This window comes from Berghia stephanieae, chromosome 1 (assembly GCF_034508935.2).
Source record: "Berghia stephanieae isolate SIO BIC M18660-M18661 chromosome 1, UCSD_Bste_1.3, whole genome shotgun sequence".
Taxonomy (NCBI): Eukaryota; Metazoa; Mollusca; class Gastropoda; order Nudibranchia; family Aeolidiidae; genus Berghia; species Berghia stephanieae.
Window position 1 is genome coordinate 139,675,918 of NC_088360.1, and position 12,500 is coordinate 139,688,417.

Sequence of the window (12,500 nt, forward strand, 5' to 3'; positions counted from 1 at the left end):
ACGGCGATTGCAACACATTAAGGTCATATCAGCGCCAGTAAAAAGGAAGAAAGTGGGATAGTAATACGTTCTAGAATTACAATTAAAGCACCCAAAAGTAAGACAAAGGAGAATTGGATCAAATAGGGAACATATGTATTCCAAGAGCAAACTATCGAAGTACTTAGTTTGAGATCACTTAAAAGTCTTATCCAGTCACAAGCACAGGTCCCCGCTAAGAGGAATACACTCAAATGTTTACAAATCATATTATGATATGTAAACAAAACATAATACATTACATAACAGAGAGATGATTAACAAGGAAAAAATATCATCTCCCAAAACTAACTATACATTTGACTGTTTCTCCTCTCACCAAGGGTATCCGGTCAGAGCCAGGACAAAACCAAGTAATCTCATTCCAAGACAAAGACAGAAAGCTAGTTGGAAAACAAGTTGGAAAACAGATATAGGGGGATAGAAGACAGTAAGTACCTCCCTGCCCACTATGAGAGGTCAGGAACCCCACCCAATTAAAGTCTTAGCATGTCCTATAATTTCATGAATAAAGAAAGAGGGACAAAGGACCCTCACCTCGATCATTAACCAATGCAGCTATACAAAGAAATAATAGCACGTAGTGTGTCTCAAAATGCACAAGCACACACATATGTAACACACGCATGCTTACGTCATGACACATTGCCCAGGCATTTTAATGGCCAACAGGCGCATGTGATGAGCGTTGACCAATCAGAATCATTCATTTGTAAAGTTGTCAGGGAAAACCCTAGACTTGTTTACAATTTTTAAAGTTCATTATTGGTTGAATCATGAAATTGTGGAAACAGTCATACTTTCTCTGAGATAGATAAAGACACGGCCTTCGCTGTGGTATCTTACATGGTTTTGGTGGAGGAAAAGACTTAATATTACTAAGTTTTGAAAATGGTTGCTCTCTGAGAGAAAGTTAACTGTCGCTTTGAATGTGTCATTGATATTTGCTTTTTTAAACATTAAATTTATATAACCTATACCCAATATCTATGTTGAATTATTATGTTTTAATGTCGAAAAATTATTGCAGTTTCTGAAACAACCAAAAACTGAAATTTGATAATTTGACCATTCCGACTTTAAAACCGGTTTTCTTCGTTTTCCAAATCCCGACTTAATACCGCTTCGAGGCGTAGGGTCACGTCTGTTATTGTTCTTTTTATTATTATCATTCTTTCATTTTCTTCATTTTTTTCTTTCATTAACTTGTCATTATCAATTACATCAGTTTATTTTTACCATGTTGTGTTATAATAATAACAACAATAATAATAACAATAATAACAATAATAATAATAATAATAATAATAATAATAATAATAATAATAATAATAATAATAATGTGATGGTGATGATGATGATGATGATGATGATGATGATGACGACGACGATGATGATGATGATGATGATGATGATGATGATGATGATGATGATGATGATGATGATGATGATGATGATGATATAATATTGTCACAATAGTAAATTATGAAAGTCATTACAATCATGGGGAAAATTTCTGAGCGGCACCTAGTCATACGACCTAGCTGGTAACACTAATATACCTGCCTTTTCGTAACCCTCATGATATGAGCTCATTTTTGCAATGGAGAAACATGTATTCTCAATCCAAAGCAAAATATTGCCCCTGACAACAAGGTTTTTAAAATAGATAGATAGATAGAGAGAGAGAGAGAGAGAGATAGATAGATAGATAGATAGATAGAGAGAGAGGGATAGATAGATAGAGAGAGCGAGAAAGAAAGATAGATAGATAGAGATAGATAGATAGATAGATAGATAGATAGATAGATAGATAGATAGATAGATAGATAGAGAGAGAGAAAGATAGATAGAGATAGATAGATAGATAGATAGATAGATAGATAGAGATAGATAGATAGATAGATAGAGAGAGAGATAGAGAGAGAGAGAGAGAGAGAGAGAGAGAGAGAGAGAGAGAGGCTAGCTCTTCGTGTATTGGGAGAAAAACCGAGAGTGATAGAAATTGTGAGTTTGTTGTTGTTGTTGTCGTTTATTGTTTTTTTTTTGTTGTTGTTGTTGAATAGACAAAATGCACAGGAAACAACAACTAAAATAACAAACAAATATTAAGACTCAACTTTTCAGTGTGCCGAATTATCTGGTGACAAAATACACCCGAGTTTCGGGTGTCGAATTATCTGGTGACAAAATACACCCAAGTTTCAGGTGTCGAATTATCTGGTGACAAAATACACCCAAGTTTCAGGTGTCGAATTATCTGGGACAATACCAAATTTCGGGTGTCGAATTACGCCCCTTATTATTATTATTATTATTATTATTATTATTATTATTATTATTATTATTATTATTATTATTATTATTATTTATTATTATTATTATATCATCATTTATTATTATTATTATTATTATTATTATTATTATTATTATTATTATTATTATTATTATTATTATTATCATTATTATTATTATTATCACCATCATCATCACAATCATCATCATCATCATCATCATCATCATCATTTTAATTTTTATTATTATTTTCATCATTATACTTCCACCACAAGGTAGTTTACATAATATTGCGGACATCTTACACAAAATGACAAGTTGATGAGAAGTCTTTAGAGATTATTTACTTATAGAGGATTCTTTCTGGCTGTGTTGGAATGTAAGAAATAACACGTTTATTATTATCTCTCATTTATCTAAAATATTAAATAAAGAAATTAAGGAGCAGGCACTGGTGTAAGATAAAGATCTGAATAAGTGTGTATGAAAGGTGTCAGACAAAGCAAGAAAGAAAAAGAAACGAAAAAAATAATCCCAAAAAAATCGGTCGACCTCGACTCTATTGACTCCACTTCTTCTTTTGAAATGAACTGTCCTCATAACCTACTTATACTATACTTCTTTTTTCCTTTATGTGTGTGCGTGTGTGTGTGTGTGTGTGTGCGTGTGTGTGTGTGTGTGCGTGTGTGTGTGTGTTTGTGTGTGTGTGTGTCTGTCTGTGTGTGTGTGTGTGTGCAATGAATTGAGACTTGTCGGATTGCTTTGTGAACGCTTTTGAATTACACAAAAACCTTGACATGGTGGGTGATTTTGGGTGTATGAAACCCGTAGTCTAGTTACTCTAGACTAGGAATGTCAAAGCGAGCGTGAAGCTTTCGAAATGTGGTGTACACAAGATTACTAAACATCAATAAAAGGTCAGATAGAATAACAAATTAAAAGTTTTGCATAGAAAATGGAAACCCATCTAAATTGTGAAAATCATAAGATAAAGGCAAACGGGCTTTCTTGGTCATGTGTGGCGACGAGGGCATATTGAAAGCCTGCCTAAAGCTCAGTGGCTATGTAGTAGGGCTGGGCGGGTACCCTGCCTAATGCTCAGTGGCTACGTAGTAGGGCTGGGCGGGTACCCGTGTACCCGCGGGTAATAAAGTTAAACCGGGTACTCGGGTAAAAGGGGCGGGTTACGAGTACCCGCTTCACCAAGACCGGCGATCGAGTTCATCTCGGCAAAAAGAAGGGAAGCTCCGTCAAATTAATATTTTTGAACAAAAATTGGAAGTAATACAATTTTGATTTATATATTTACATTTACATGACATTTTTCCAAAAGATTTTCCTCCTTTATTTTTTAATTACATTGATTTTTTTTGTTTTATGTGTTAACACACATTTGATTAAATTTGGAATCAACAGATTAAGATTATATTAGTTCTTATCATTTAAAGGAATCTCAGGTATTTTTTTTTTTTTTTTTTTTTGATTTTGTTTTTTTTTTTTTTTTTTTTTTTTTTTTTTTTTTTTTTGTTTTTTTGTTTCATTGTAATTAATCATCCTTGTTGCTTACTTCAGTTTCGTTTCATTTATTGTAATAAATAATAAATAATAAATTTATAAAAAGAAAGTATTAAAAAAAGCCCCCTCCCCCACCCCCTCACCCCCCCTCCCCTTTTTTTTTCGCAAAAACATTTTTTTGGGTCAAAAAGTCACTCCTGCCATGGGTACCCGCGTTACCCGGGTAATCAGACCACTACCCGAGTATTACCCGGGTATTGATTTGGGCAGGTAATCCCAGCACTGGTAATCAGACCACTACCCGAGTATTACCCGGGTATTGATTTGAGCAGGTAATCCCAACACTGCTACGTGGAGAAGAAAAGAGCTTGCAGTCGTCAGAGGTTGACGTTTTAGACCAGTTTGAGGCTGTCATCAACAAGCAACATCCCTACACACTCCGAGAACATGAGGGAGGCAGAGGACAGATCGTCGTGGATGTATTAAAAAATTAAATTAAATTGAGCTTTTATATAGCGCAATATCCTCTAAACGTGCTCAAAGCGCTTTACAAGACTTCCCTGGCCAGCAGCAACATTTAACATGTAAGACGTGACATGACGCCTGTTAGGCGATATTACATATTTTTCGGACAGAGACATAGACAACGCTGTTAACAGCCAGGTACTCATTTTACACCTGAGTACGGTGAGAGAATGTGAGTTGAGAGCCTTCTCCCAGGACTCAACTATGCGCCGAGCGAGGCTCGAACCCAGGACATTCCGATCCGAAAGCGAGTGTCATACCACAAGACATAAGATAGGCAACGTGCATACAACCGCAGCTCACGGATAAGTAAGACATTATAGTTATTATTATATGGTATGCATATTGAATATATTTCAGTATAGCGCAATATCCACAAAAGTTGCTCAAAGAGCTTCATAATGGGTCCCAAGCCAACAGCACCGCCGTGTAGGACGAGACATGACACCTATCAGCCAATAATACAACTTTTTTTCGGACAGAGACAACGCTGTTAATGGCCAGATACTCATTTTACTCCTGAGTACGGTTAGAGAATGTGAGTAAAGAGCCTTTTCCAAGAACTCAACCATGCGCTGCTCAGAGCGGGACTCGAACCGTGGTCCTACCACAAGACCACTCTTAGTGAATGATGTTCTATAAAAAAAAAGCTTAAGTATTGGGGAGGAGTAAACAGAGAACAAAACTGTGATGTCAAAATACTGGTTCCAAACTCATTAGAAGAGTAAAACCAGTCTTCAGTATGACTGGATACATACCTTGTGTAAAGAATCTTCTGCTTTCAGAGTGATGGAATATTGTTGTGGAAGTGAGGACGAGAGACGCATGCGCACAACCAACATGACGTTCTCTCTCTCTAATAACTTTTCCGCTATGTGACGTCACAGACTATGGGTGACGTCCAATCAAGGGACGCTACTCTTCCGCTAATCTCATTCCCTATAAAGATCATCCATCATATCTCTTTTACGTCCCATAATCCTAAGAATCTGCCTATATGGAATTAGATTAGCGGAAGAGTAGCGTCCCTTGATTGGACGTCACCGACGGAGAAGTTATTTGTAAACAAACCAACTACAAGCCAAGCGCTCCAAATAAAAAAATTATTATTCATATTTCTGTACAAAAATGCATATCATAATCAACGTTATGCATTTTTGTACAGAAAATAAATTTCTGTTTTACTTTAACTTTTCTTACCTTTTAAAAAAGAACATTTATATAGGGCAATATCCACTAAACCTGCTCAAAGCGCTTTGCAATGGGTCCCTAGCCAACAGCAACGCGTAACAGATGGAACAAGACATGACGCCTGTTAGGCGATATTACATTTTATCCCACAGAGACAACACGATTAACAGCCAGGAACTCATTTTACACCTGAGTACGGTGAGAGAATGTGAGTAAAGAGCCTTTTCAAAAGACTCAACTCCGCGCCGAGCGAGGCTCGAACCCAGTACCTTCCGATCCGGAAGCAAGTGTCGTACCACAAGACCACAGTGCATAGCCATACTATACTTCTCCTTCTTCAGTTGTCCCGTAATTCTAGTAGCATTTTCCGTTGACAGTTGATATTCACCAAACGTCAGAAAAGTTTTAGTTCGCTCAGTGTACGATTGTACGGCTTTGTGGTCTAGTGGTATGACACTCGCTTTCGGATCGGAAGGTCCTGGGTTCGAACCTCGCTCGGCGCGGAGTTGAGTCCCTGGAAAAGGCTCTTTACTCACATGATGATGATGATGATGATGATGATGATGATCATGATGATGTTGTTGTTGTTGATGCCGGTTTGTTTGTTTGTTTTTTGTTTTGTTTTGTTTTGTTTTGTTTTTTTTTTTCTCAATGACTACGATGTTACTAGTGTGCATCTGTGTGTGTCTATGTCAATATTGTATTGTTATAAATGTGTAACCAAATGACAAATTGCCACTTTTTTAGGACAATAAAGATATATTATTATTATTATTATCATTATATTATTATTATTATTGTTAATATTATTATTATTATTATTATTATTATTATTATTATTATTATTATATATTATTATTATTATTATTATTATTATTATTATTATTATTATTATTATTATTATTATTATTATTATATTATTATTATTATTATTATTATCATTCTCTCATCGTACTCATGTGTAAAATGAGTACCTGGCCGTTAACAGCGTTGTCTCTGTCCGAAAAAAATGTAATATCGTCTAACGGGCGTCATGTCCCGTCCTACATGTAAAGTGTTGCTATTGGCCCGGGACCCTTTCTAAAGCGCTTTGAGCACGTTTAGTGGATGTCGCGCTATATAAAAGCTCAATTCTTTTTTATTTGCTCTGTATTTCATCATGAATGAAGCTATATCGCGTTAGAGCTGCCAAACCCTTGAGCTAAATTACGTTATATTTATACTTTTATGGAGACTTTAACCCTCACCTTACTACCTACGGCAAAATTGTCACATTTGTTACGATACAATATACCTTTTTTCTTATTCAGATTCATTGAGCACATCACAAACTTTGAAGAATGAGCTTTGTTTAACCCTCTCCTTACCAGCCATTTTCAGGATTTCCCCCAAAACTTCACACCCAACTAACACAAAAATATATTTTTTATCGCTCAAACACAATAGCAGTAATTTCTTGCCATGCATAATTTCTTTAGCAAAACATGCTCTACAACACACTGTTAATTTTCTTTAAATTTTATGATGTACAGAAGAAATTTGAATACGAAAAATGTTGGTTGTATCGTTAGGAATGTGACGATTTTCCTATAGTTGGTAAGGAAAGGGTTAAATAATAGGAAGAAAAAGTTGTTTTGTAGAGAGATTGTTTGAGTTTTTAAAAAATCAATTTTTCTGCTGGGCAAGCCAAGCCTGCCATTTTGGGAAAATACTGAAAAGGATCGGTAAGGAGAGCGTTAATTATTTAAGCGGCATACTCTGGGGTAAGACACGCAATGTGCGGCAATGTGGTCTAGTGGTATGACACTCGCTTTCTAGTCGGAAGGTCCTGGGTTCGAGCCTCGCGTTCGGCGCATAGTTGAGTCCTTGGAAAAGACTCTTTACTCACATGCTCTCAACGTACTCAGGTGTAAAATGAGTACCTGGCCGTTAACAGCGTTGTCTTTGTCCTAAAAATTGTAATATCGCCTAACAGGCGTCATGTCCAGTCCTACATGTTAAATGTTGCTGTTGACCAGGGAGGGACCCCTTGTAAAGCGCTTTGAGCACATTTAGTGGATATTGCGCTATATAAAGCTCAATTTATTTTAAAAATTTGGCCAGAAAACTAGTCCTTCAAATATCCATCGATTTAAATGACCCTCATCTTGGCAAAAACAAAAAAACCTATCAGACCTAGGATTTAATGGAAGGGAAGACTTCGTGAAGTCCCAGGTTTGAGAGTTGTTTTTTTTTTTTTTTGCCAAGATGAGGGCCAATTAAATGGATTGATATTTGAAGGATGAGTTTTCTGGCCAATTTTTAAAATGAGTGATTTTTCTGAGTACGATAGTTAATTGATTAAAATTATGAAAGGACCATAATTATTGTAATCGATTCCCGATAAGTCTAATATTTGTCATCGAATCATGACGTATTGATCAATGCTGGAAATGTCAAATAATATTTGATCAGTACATTCGGTTCCTCTTCTTTCTCTCTCTATCTATCTCTCACTCTATCTCCCCCCCCACCCCTCTCTCTCTCTCTCTCTCTTTGTCTCTCCTTCTCTCTCTCTTTCTCTCTATCTCTCTCCCCCTCTCTCTTCCCTTCTCTCTCCTTCTCTCTCTCCCTCTCTTTTTCTCTCTATCTATCCATCTCTCTCCCTCTTTTTCTCTCTATCTATCCATCTCTCTCCCTCTCTCTCTCTCTCTCTCTCTCTCTCTCTCTTTCCTTCTCTCTCTCTCTCTCTCTCTCTCTCTTTCTCTCTCTTTTTCTTTCTCTTTCTTTCTCTCTCCCTCTCACTCTCTCTCACATCTCTCGCTCTCTCTCTCACTCTCTCTCACATCTCTCGCTCTCTCTCTCACACACACACACATACACACACACATACACACACATACACACACACATACACACACACATACACACAAACACAAACATAAACACGAAGCCTGATACAACTCCTATTATCTAAACACTGTGTGTTTAACTTGCATTATTTATAATTAATAAATAGAGGTGCGTGCCTAAAGGAGTCAATGAAATGGAGATAAAGATAAAGGGAGTACATCTGACTCATGAATGAACAACACAAAACAAACGACGTGTTGGCCCTTGGCTTTAATCAAGTAAACACAGAATACATATATATTTATATTAGATTGTCATAATAATATAGGCAAACATTTGTAAATGTATGTGTGTGTGTGTGTGTGTGTGTGTGTGTGTGTGTGTGTGTGCAATGGAAGAGAGAGAGAGAGAGAGAGAGAGAGAGAGAGAGAGAGATGAAAAGTATATATATATATATATATATATATATATATATATATATATATATATTTCAAGAATAAGGTAGAGGGATGGGGGGGGGGGGGGGGGGGGTGGTAATTGAAGAATACTAGACAGCAATAGTGTTATTAGTGGTCCCCTACCTCCGTTGTTAAGATATTTAAATTTTTAGAATTAATTTAAAAAAGATATATATATATATATATATATATATATATATATATATATATATAGAGAGAGAGAGAGAGAGAGAGAGAGAGAGAGAGAGAGAGGGGGGGACAGACACAAAGATAGAAACAGAGAGAGAGAGAGAGAGAGAGAGAGAGAGAGAGAGAGAATGAAAGTGGGAGAACGGGAGTGGAAGGATGCGTTTCAATGTTATATTTAAAATAGAGGAGAATGAGAAATTACATTTAAAACCCAGCAACGAGCAGCTTGGTTCTAAACACAGAAAATTGATACTTTTATTCTTCGTGCTGGCTAGAATTTTTTCACATGTCATGTGATAAAAGTCAAAACATGGTCAGATTTATAATGTTTTTCTCACTTTTATGCTCGTCGGAGAAATATTTCATAAGGGCGTCAGCCATTGTCCTAATAGTTTAGAACCAGTTACTAAGTTACTATGCGTCAATAGGAGGGAAGTGACGTCACGACAGTTGAAGCCTATTGTCAAAGTGAGAAGAAACCATCTGGCAGCCCTGTTGGCGCGCACTTACAGATTTTATTACCGGGTCGATTTTGATCGTTGATGGCTCAAAAGGTTCGTCTCAATCTATGTTAATACTCTTCAACAGTCGTAACGTCACTTCTTTCCTAATGACGCATGGTAACTTAGTAACACTGGCTCTAAACTATCGGAACAATGGAGGACGCCCGTATAAAATATTTCCCCGGCGAGCATAAAAGCGTATACAGAGGAACAAATACATAAATTTGATCATGTTTTGACTTTTACACATTCTGATCACAAGGCAGATGAAAAGTTCTAGCCAGCATGAAGATTAACAATAAATGATTTTCTTTGTTTACAACCAAGATGGCCGGACGGCGTGACATCAGACTACTGAATCCAATTCCCACAATAATTTAAATAGACAAACACCTTTTTGTAATAGTCTTTATTTCTCCGGAAATATTGCTGGCTATTCAATTGTCTTATAAAATGATTTAATTTCTTTATTTAATTGGCTTGGAAATTGGCAGCTTTATTTTGATATGTCTGCACATTGGTAGGTCTAACCCTTTATTTTCTTAATGTTTAGATGACTGTAATATAATATAAACAAATATAACTGCTTTTTTAAACTACACGTTTAGATAGGACTTGGGGAGCACTTTTGATAATAAACTGTATTTTGATGACATCGATGGTCGGTTGATCAAACCTATGAAGTAGCCTTTTCGCCAATCCGCATAGGAGATGGAAGTCGACTTGGTCGAAATTGGTACCTCGTGGGGGGGGGGGGGGGGGGGGGGGGGGACGTAACTCTTCGAAATTGGGCGATAAGTTGCCAGGCTTATCTCCAGCAAGATGTGACATTGGGTGGGGGCAAATTGATTAAGGTCGAGAACCTGCCAGACGACAGCGACGCTTTCACTTGTCCATCGTTGTGTACACGTTGTGTGCGAGAACCTGAAACCGCAGAGCATCTAGTCGATCGAGCGCTGTGTTGTGACGAGGCTACCGGATGGGTTCGCAACTGTGCGCAAGTGCGGCAACGATTTTGGCTGCCTTGATAGGTAGATAAATCACCATAACATTGTAGTGTGAGACCATTAGTAGCTGCTGCAAATCCGTTGATCAAACCTCTTATGCCTACCTCAGCGTTTCCCGTTGCCTTGTATTGTATTTTTGCGTTTATGAGACCGCTGATGTCAACTTAGAGGGTTGATCATCTGGTTTTGAATTCACAAAATACCGAGAAGGGTTGCGTTGTTCTCTTTAACCCTCTCCTTAACACTTAGAGCAAAATCGTCACATTTAATTAATTGATTTAATTAAATTCCCTTTATTCATCCCCAATGGGAAATTTGTCTTTAGGGTCTATTCCAAGGGAAGACTGGAATAACCCAGGCGTTAGCCGCAGATCAGCGCCGCAAAGTGAGCTAGGGCGAGGTGACTTGCTCAAGGCCACACAGCGCAGCGGCGGGTGATTGAACTCGGTACCTTCCGGGTACGAAGCAAAGACCGTACCACTGACTGATGTTACGACACATATATTTTTTTGTCTTATTCAGATTTATTTTGTACATCACAAACTTTGAAGAATGCTGTTTTATTGACAGGTTTTTTTTTTTGTTTTTTTTTTGTTTTTTTGTTTTGAGTTTAAAGAATCGGTGTTTCTGCTGGGGAAGACTGTCATTTTGGGAAAATACTGAAAACGATCGATAAGCAGAGAGTTATGATGGCGGGTGGTTGGATGGGAGCATCACCCTTGAATCATATACCTATGATGTTCGCATGGGTGTACGATCCAATAGTGATGTCGTTTCTTCTTCTCTTTACTAGCCTATCCTGCTTCTTTGGTTTGTGATTGTATTTTTGACAGGGGATATTTTTTTTTCTGTAAATCTTCTGTCTGTTTGTTCTTGGTTATTTATAATTTAGCTTATGATATCTTTAGGTTATGATTTTGATTTACATTTGTACTATTTTTGTTGGATTGCTTGTTTTTTTGTTTCAGCGGTCTCTCATATAACCTCAATTGTGTTGGAAGAGACCTAAAGCAACAAACAAACAAAAAAGAGTTAAAATGATCAACAAACCCTTAATTTACTCTCTAAAGTTCACCATTAATAAAAATTGAACAAATTTTCTCCAGCAAATATTGACAAAATCATGTCTTAAGAAAGTTCTTTTCTACACGAATGGTGTAGCCTACTCCCTGATCAAATAGACAAAGTGACTGATCAATATTCGCAGGCTCGTGCAGTGATTGGGAACAATTGCGGAATTCCAAAAAGAATGACGTGTGATTTACCGACGTTCTGTGTATTTTGTGTAGTCTATGGAGGGAGGGTCCGCCTACCCTTACAATTCCCCGTTACCGCAGGCGTTGAAAATGTGGGTTAGGCGAAATCGTGTACTCTTCGAAACTGGGCGATAAGTTGCCAGGAGGCTTTTGTATCAGCAGGGATGAGACACTGGGTGTCGGCAAATCAACTGAGATCGAGAACCTGCCACTGCCAGACGGCAGTGACGCTTCATCAATGGGTTCTTGTCGGGCTATGTGGTCTAGTGGTATGACACTCGCTTTCGGATCGGAAAGTCCTGGGTTCGAGCCTCGCGCTGGGCGCATAGTTGAGTCCTTGGAAAAGGCTCTTTACTCACATTCTCTCACCGTACTCAGGTGTGAAATGAGTACTTGGCCGTAAACAGCGTTGTCTTTGTCCGAAAAATTGTAATATCGCCTAACAGGCGTCATGTCCCGTCCTACGTGTAAAATGTTGCTGTTGACCAGGGACCCCTTGTAAAGCGCTTTGAGCTCATTTAGTGGATATTGCGCTATATAAAGCTCAATTCTTTTCACCTGTCCCTCATATTCACGTTGAACCCGAAACCGCAGAGCATCTAGTCGAGTGTTGTGTTGTGAAAGCATCAATGTTGTAGAGAGAGGTAGAAAACTAAAATTCGGACATAGGGAAGAAAAAAGAGTGATGAC

At 37.5% G+C, this 12,500-nt stretch overlaps 1 protein-coding gene across 1 annotated transcript in view; it reads right to left on the reverse strand.

The window, feature by feature from the left end:
- Positions 1–9,703, reverse strand: part of LOC144963357 (uncharacterized) — a 93,330-nt gene extending 83,627 nt beyond the window's left edge. Inside the window, exon 1 of the mRNA XM_078897305.1 lies at positions 9,660–9,703. The gene's annotated coding sequence lies outside the window, so the exon portion shown is untranslated. The remainder of the gene's footprint in view (positions 1–9,659) is intronic.
- Positions 9,704–12,500: the final 2,797 nt, after the last annotated feature.